This window comes from Petaurus breviceps, unplaced genomic scaffold, assembly GCF_028583685.1.
Source record: "Petaurus breviceps papuanus isolate PSGF00001 unplaced genomic scaffold, PetGlider_PUasm1.0 140, whole genome shotgun sequence".
NCBI classification, from domain to species: Eukaryota; Metazoa; Chordata; class Mammalia; order Diprotodontia; family Petauridae; genus Petaurus; species Petaurus breviceps.
In genome coordinates this window covers 45579372-45586301 of record NW_027185698.1, presented here as the reverse complement: position 1 = coordinate 45586301, position 6930 = coordinate 45579372, and the positions used below count along the sequence as shown (strand labels likewise).

At 49.7% G+C, this 6930-nt stretch overlaps 1 long non-coding RNA gene across 1 annotated transcript; it reads left to right on the top strand.

Annotated features, from left to right (window-relative positions):
* Positions 1 to 851: 851 nt before the first annotated feature.
* LOC138148632 (uncharacterized) lies at positions 852 to 6646 on the top strand. The gene is made up of 3 exons (XR_011165107.1): positions 852 to 1923; positions 4661 to 4727; positions 6309 to 6646. It is a non-coding gene; the product is annotated as an uncharacterized lncRNA (long non-coding RNA).
* The last annotated feature ends 284 nt before the right edge of the window (positions 6647 to 6930 follow it).

Sequence of the window (6930 nt, the reverse complement as noted above, 5' to 3'; positions counted from 1 at the left end):
CTCAGGCCCTCCTGAGAGAGGTTCAGAGATGTTGCTTTGAAATGTGAAGGTGTGTAACTTACAAGTATGGCTGTGACTACTCTGTCCCCTACTTTCTCAAGGCCAGGTATGTTACATTTCACTGATCTCCCACGCTGTATTCTCAAGGGGCAAGGGTGGTGGTGAAGTGTCATTTTTTGCAGCTTGAGTACCCACTGACTGTGTTCCTCAAATTTTAGGGTTCCCTACACCCCAGTTCCATTTAACCATTTAACAGTCAAATTAACCTTAAAAAAGAAATACTTATTTCAAAGATATAAAAAACAAATACACAAATCATCTCCACACACAACAAATTTGAGCATAATTCCCCCTCTACCACCCCAGTCTCTGGGGAGGGAAGGAAGATTAGGTGCACAATTTAGCTCAGTTCCTTCCAAGTTCCAAGTCCAAAGTCTGAGGCCCAGGGAGGGCCCCACCCAATCTCAAGTACAAATTTGGGGCCCAGGAACCCTGGCTTGTCAGGGCTTCCCCATTGACCTGGCAGCAACCCAAGGTTAGTCCCTAACTCAAGTTCTTAAGCCCAGGGACTCCAACATTTGTGCCTAGAACTGAAAAGGACAAATGAAAGGGACAAAAGCCCCAAGCCCAGTTCTAGGGGTCACAGGTCCTAAAGGGGGGAAGGGGGAGGTAGCCCCCTGCTGCCCCTGCCCCTCCCCCACACTTAGTCTGGTTCATGGCTGCTGGTGGGGCTGTGGGTGATAGACCGATTGTCCTTGTGGGGTAGTTTTAATGACCCAGCTGGTTCTATCAAAGCAGCACATGGAAAAGGCTACTCCCATCCCACACATAGGGGACACAAAATATATCCTCTCAGAGGCAGTTCCCTGGTGAGATATCTCCCACATGGGTGCCTCCATCTCAGGAGTTCTGGGCATGGTATGAAAGCCCCTGTTATGTTGTTATGATATTTTATTTATCTTTAAAGAATTTACAAGTCCCTTGGTTAAAGGGAACTCCAGATTGAAGAAATCCCCTGCCTTCATGCAGGTCTGAAACATGCAAGCTCACAAACCTCTTCAGAGCTGGCTGGGACATTTTAGTCCAACCTGCCCCTTTGAGAGAAGCTGAAGCCTAGGGAGGGAAAGCTGCTTACCCAAGATCCCTCCGGGTGAATGAGCACCACAGTAGGGATTTGAACAAAGATCTTCTGACCCCAGAGCTGGACTATTCTTAAAAGAATCTTCCTGGAGTCGCTGAGAAGCAGAGTGACTTGTTGACGGTTGGTGTAGCCAGAATTGTGGGGCAAGGGGTGGGGGAGGTAGGTCTCCCTAATTGAGAAGCCAGCTTTCTTCTCCCTCACAACACACTTCATCTTATATTTAGCCATCAAACTGAAATATTATTTCAGAGCTGGGTAGGACAGGAATCCCTTCTGTTGCATGTCCTGGAAGGAGCCATCCAACCTGTTCTGGAAGATTTAACAGGAAACTAATTTTCTGCAGTCCAAGAAAGCTCATTCTGCTTTTGTAAAGTTCTACCCTACACTGAGCCTAAATCTGCCTCCTTCTCATTCCTCCCTATTGCTCCGGTTACCGCTATCCTGGGCCCTCACAAGTCTGTGAGGTAGGGAGTGCATCACAGAGCAAGGGAGAGGACCAAGAAGAAGAAGGGTTCTTTCATGGAATAAAAGCCCTTCAGATACTTGAAGAAGTTACTCCCTGTCAGTCTTCTAGTCTCCATGCTAAACAAGCTTCAAATCCCAAAATGGTACCATGATGGGTTTCCCTCCTCATCCTGGTCTTCCTCCTCTGAATCCACCATCTTCTGGATTTCCCCTCATACCTTCAGGACAACTCTCTCCCAGCCTAACTAAGCCTGGACCAAGAAGAAACACACTCAAGTCACCAGTGCCAGAGGATTGGGCCTGGGAAGGGGGAAGAGGTAAGGAACCCCAGATTTCCTGCTTGGTGGCCCTGAACCCCTCCTAAGGTCTGGATCTCTGCACAAGAAAGAAAGGCTCTCATTGGTGCCCCTTGGTGATGATGCCCTCCCTCTCCCCTCCCCCACCCTAGGGAGTACAATAAGATAGGATGTGGTAACAATGGTCCACCCTTTTCCAGGCCCCCCCACTCCTGCTATTTAGTCCCAGGGCTCAGGGCCCCCTGGCAACACACCACTTGGGCCTCTCGAAAACACTCAGGGAGGCTCGATCCATCACGGACATCAAAAAAGATAGGGCTTCCAATCAATTCACCAAAGCAAAACCTTTGACCTGGGAACAACGGCTACAGCCCCGGGTATAGGGAAACTACAAGATGATGAAGATGACAATATGCACCACATTTAACCCATCCAAACCATTCTACACAGTCACTGAGACGCACACCTACTCGTGCAAGTACAAGCGCCACCGGCAGCTCCAGCTCCCAGAGCTGTGCCCCTGCCCATTTCCCTATCCCTGCCCTTGCCCAAACCCATGCCCGTGTCTGTGCCTGTGCCCAAACCCGTGCCCAAGCCCGTGCCCAACCCCTTGCCTAATTCCATGCCCTAGTCCATGCTTAAGTCCATGCCCTAGCCCGTGCCTAAGCCCATGTCCAAGCCCATGCCTAAGCCCATGCCAGAGCCCGTGCCTAAGCCCGAGTCCGCGCCTAAGCCCGAGCCCGTGTACGAGCCCGAGTCCATGCACGAGCCCGAGCCCATGCACGAGCCCGAGCCCGAGCCCATTCCCGAGCCCATGCTCAAGCCCATGCCCGAAGCCACGCCGACAAATCTGCGTCAACACCTACGAATGCGAAAGCAGAGGCTGCAAGGGAAACGGAGGCCGCGGCAGCAAGCACTCGTGCTCCAAATGCTCGTGCAGTTGCTCGTCCCACTCGGTCCGCGCCCCTAGCAGGCGCCGACACAAAACCAAGGAAACCTACTTGTTCTCGCGCCCCCACTCCCACTGACCGTGAGAGCTGGCTCTCCTCAGCACACCTGTGCACCCCAGGAAAGGGCTCGGCGGAACACACTGGGTGTGGGCAGCCAGGTCTCGGGATCTGGCAAGATAGGAAGGTGAGGACGTGGGGACACGAGGTGACGATCGCGGGGCGCCCGCGGGCCCCGGGGAGGGGCAGAAAAGGCCTGGTAGGGGCACGGGGGGAGACCAAGGCTCGGAGGCCCAGTTAGGAGAGCATCCTAGCAAACTAGGGAGGGGCCACGGGGGGCCGCACCGGTTGCGGGACGTGGGAGTGAGGAGGAGAGATGAATGAAAGGTGTCTGAGACCCTGGACCAGCCAGCAGGAGTCCGTAGCTACATGTGGGAGCTGCGGGCCAAAAGGGCCTCTGAGGATCTCGCAGGCATCGGCAAACAGCGGGAAAGGTAGGAGGAAGGTAACAGGGCCTCTGAGTGGCTCCAGGTCCTTTGGAGGTGCCATTGAAGGGGAAAGGAGCCCCCACACTGAGTAATCTGGCCAAGATGACCATGCTATATGTAAAGAGTCCTGGATGTAAGGTCCGGCTTTGCCACTTAGGTTAAGTCACTGAGTAATGGCACAGGCTGGGGAATGGGGGAACGTGCCTGGAACCAGGGCTAACCGTGCCTGAGCTGAACAGTTATCCGTCAGGGAAGGGGGCCCAGTCCAGCAGATTACCCTTAGTCTCGGAATACCCTGGGGACAACTGGGAGGTTGGCACAACCAAGAGCTAGGGGGAAAATGGGACAGTGAGGATGGAAGCTGAAAGCCGAAGGAAATAGTCCCTGGGGACTGAGGAGGCCTGGAAGGCTTCCTGAACCCTATTTATAGAATAAAGGAGCTAGTTTGTACCATTTGTTTGGGCCTTTTCTCCCAAATGTTTGACTTATTCTAGAAGGAGAGGAGAAAAAAGGGAGAGGGGAAAGGGGAAAGGAGAGAGGGGAGATTTCTCCAAATGAACTAGGAGGTCCCTAAGAAGAGAAGGTTTCCCCCCTCCTTCTCTCCTGCTTTCTCCTCCTCCTCTTCCTTGTCCTCCTCCTGTTCCTCCTCTTCTCTTCTTCCTCCTCCTCCTCCTCCCCCTCCTCCTCCCTCACATCAAAACCAAGCCCAGGCTCCAAAGCACACCTGAGACAGTCCAGAGATGCACATGTTCCATGTGAGTTTTCTGGCCTATCTGTATACCACCAGAAGAAGCAATGAGTCAGTGGGAAAGTGCCCTGAACTTGGAAAGCAAATACAAGAATCTATAAATCTCCACTTTTACAATCTGTGGGGGCCTCTGTTTTCTTCTCTGTAAAACAAAGGGATCCCTTCCCACTCTCATTCTATGAGCCTATGATAGCATGAGAGTCCACAAGGACCCTAACATTTGGGTGTGGACAGGAGTGACCCCTCCTGAAGGGCATGTGCCATGGGGGAGGGGCTCCCCTGCACCCCATGCCCCCCTCTATACTAGGATGGCCTCTGAGGCCCTGTCCAGCTAGGACACTTTTTTTAAGTCTAAATATGAACTATATAGACCCTACTGAAGCCTCCCTAGGAGGCTGAGACAGCCATGATGGACACATGGGGTGGGAGGATTAGAGATCTAAATAGGTTGCCATTATCCCCAGGTCCTCCACAACACATACACACACATTCACACACATATACATGTGTACACAAACACATATACACACACAGATCAAAAACAAACAAACAATTAAACATTTATTTCCTTACAGAATTTCTAAGTCTTTGTAAACAGCTGGCCTGGGATGAGTTACAGTTGGTTCTTCTGGCAGACAAAAGGTAAGTTGGATTTCTTCCTATTACATCATGTATTTTTTTAAGGAAATTAACTATCCCAGGAGATTCAGAGGAAAGTTTTCATGGTTCTCTCTGAGGGGGGCCTGAGCAAAAAAGAAACCATATTTCCTGTGGGGCTCATTGGCTAGACACCCAGGGAGGAGAAACTCATTTAGGTCATGCCCCCGCCTCTATGCTGAACCTACATAGCCGAATCAGGCCCAATCCTATTTTTAACAGCAACAGGGAAGAAAAATGTCTCTAGCTTTTTGTCCTGTCCCAGTATCTCTCAGCCCTAATGTATCAGAGTCCCACTGTCCATGTAATAACAACAACAATAATAACCCACATTTACACCACATGTTATAAGTCTGTGAAGAAGGGAATGCAGCATAAATCGGGGAAACCATTGAACTATACTGTAGTAGTAGTACTGTAGTTAGTAGCTGAGTGACTTCGAAGAAAGTCATCTCGAGTCTCTCTCTGGGTCTTATTTTCTCCATCTGAAAAGGGGGATAATTTTACTTGCCCCTCCCCACGTCACAGGATTATTGTGAGGACCACATGAAATACTATCTATAAAATATGCCTTTTCAAAGACTCTATCATCCCCATTTCCCATATGGGGAAGCTGAGTCCCAAAGAAGGCAAAAAATTGATCCAAGCTCACATACCTCCAAGAAGCTGCAGTTATGGTTAGTAAGTCAGGGTCCTAGACTCCCATGCTAGGGTTTCATTTCAAGCTGTTCTGCTTCAGGGATAGGGGGAGGACTGAAATAGACTGGGGTGGTGAAGGAAGAAGGGGAGAGGGGCATGGAGGGCAGGGGCAGAGGAAGGGGCCAAGGAAGATAATCCAGGCTGGGTGAACATTGTGAGTGAAAGCCTGAGAAGAAGGAATAAGCTGGAGATGTGGAGTATTGAGGGATGAGAAGACCAATATAGCAGGAGTGGAAGGATTTCAAAAGAGATGATGTTAGGAAAAGAGGTCTTTGGGATCCCCAAGGTAATTCAAGGTCAAGGTCATGACCTTCAGGAAAACAGAAATAATCTCTGGATTCACTCTTCTATTTGTGTCCCTCCCCCCAAGCAATGCCCTGAGAGAGTGGAATGGAGAGGTCACTCTAATACTGGCAGATCCTAATAGATGGAGGAAAGGGGGCAGGATACAAAAAAAAAAAGGTCATGGGGTGGATTCATCATTGGGCCAGCAAAAGCCAGTGCTGATAAGTGAGGCTGACTTGGGAGGCAAAGGGAACTGGAGGAGATTGTTAGTCGGCTCAGTCAGCTGTTTAACTGGAAGTCCCTTGGTGTCTATACCATACTAGATGTGTGGGAGCCACCTGGGAGCTAGGGCAGGCCATGGGAGACAGCATCATGGTCCTAGGCTCCAGTCCTGTGAGTCTGGTTCTGTTTAGAGCCCCATCCTGAAACCTGCCCGGGAATCCAAGTGAGCAAGAGAGCCCAGGCTGATGCAAGCCTGGTCAATCCACTCCCTGGAGTGGGATGGTGAGCTGGGTCCCTTTCCCATTCTGGCAATGGAGAAGCTCAGGGTGTACCATTCTGGCATCTGTTTCCTCTCCACAGTCTACTCCTGCCCCATCCCTTCGGTGGATTCCTGGATGTTTGAGGAGCCTGTAGGACAAATGTTCACTAAATACTGGAAGCTTTCCCTGGGGCCTGAAGAGGTGGTGATGAAAATGAGGCCGGTACCTGAAAATGACAACATAGGACCTAAGCACAAGAGATTCAAACTCCGCGAATGGATAAATGGAAGAAGAGAAACAGAAAAAGCTACAACAAACCAACTAGAAACTGTTCTCAAAACAAAGGCCTTGGAAAATGTCAGAAATGCCTCTGTAATTGGGGAGAGGGCAAAGGGAAATGCTTCTCTATTGAATTTCTAAAGGAAATAGGTTAAGAACAGAATATCTTGATCCATCATACTCTTGCGTGTAAACTTCACAGTTTACAAGGTGTTTCGGTGTTTACAAATCATTTTGCCATTTACAAGGCACTAGGCCATTTTATAAGGCACTTCACAGTTTACAAGGTGCTATACAACGGTAGAAGACACTTCACTGTTTACAAGTTGCTTCAAAGCTTACAAAATGTTTTATATTCATTATTCAACAACAATTTTTTTTCAAGCACTTATGCACAAAACACTGCCCAAGGTGCTAAGAGAGATACAAAGATAATTCATATG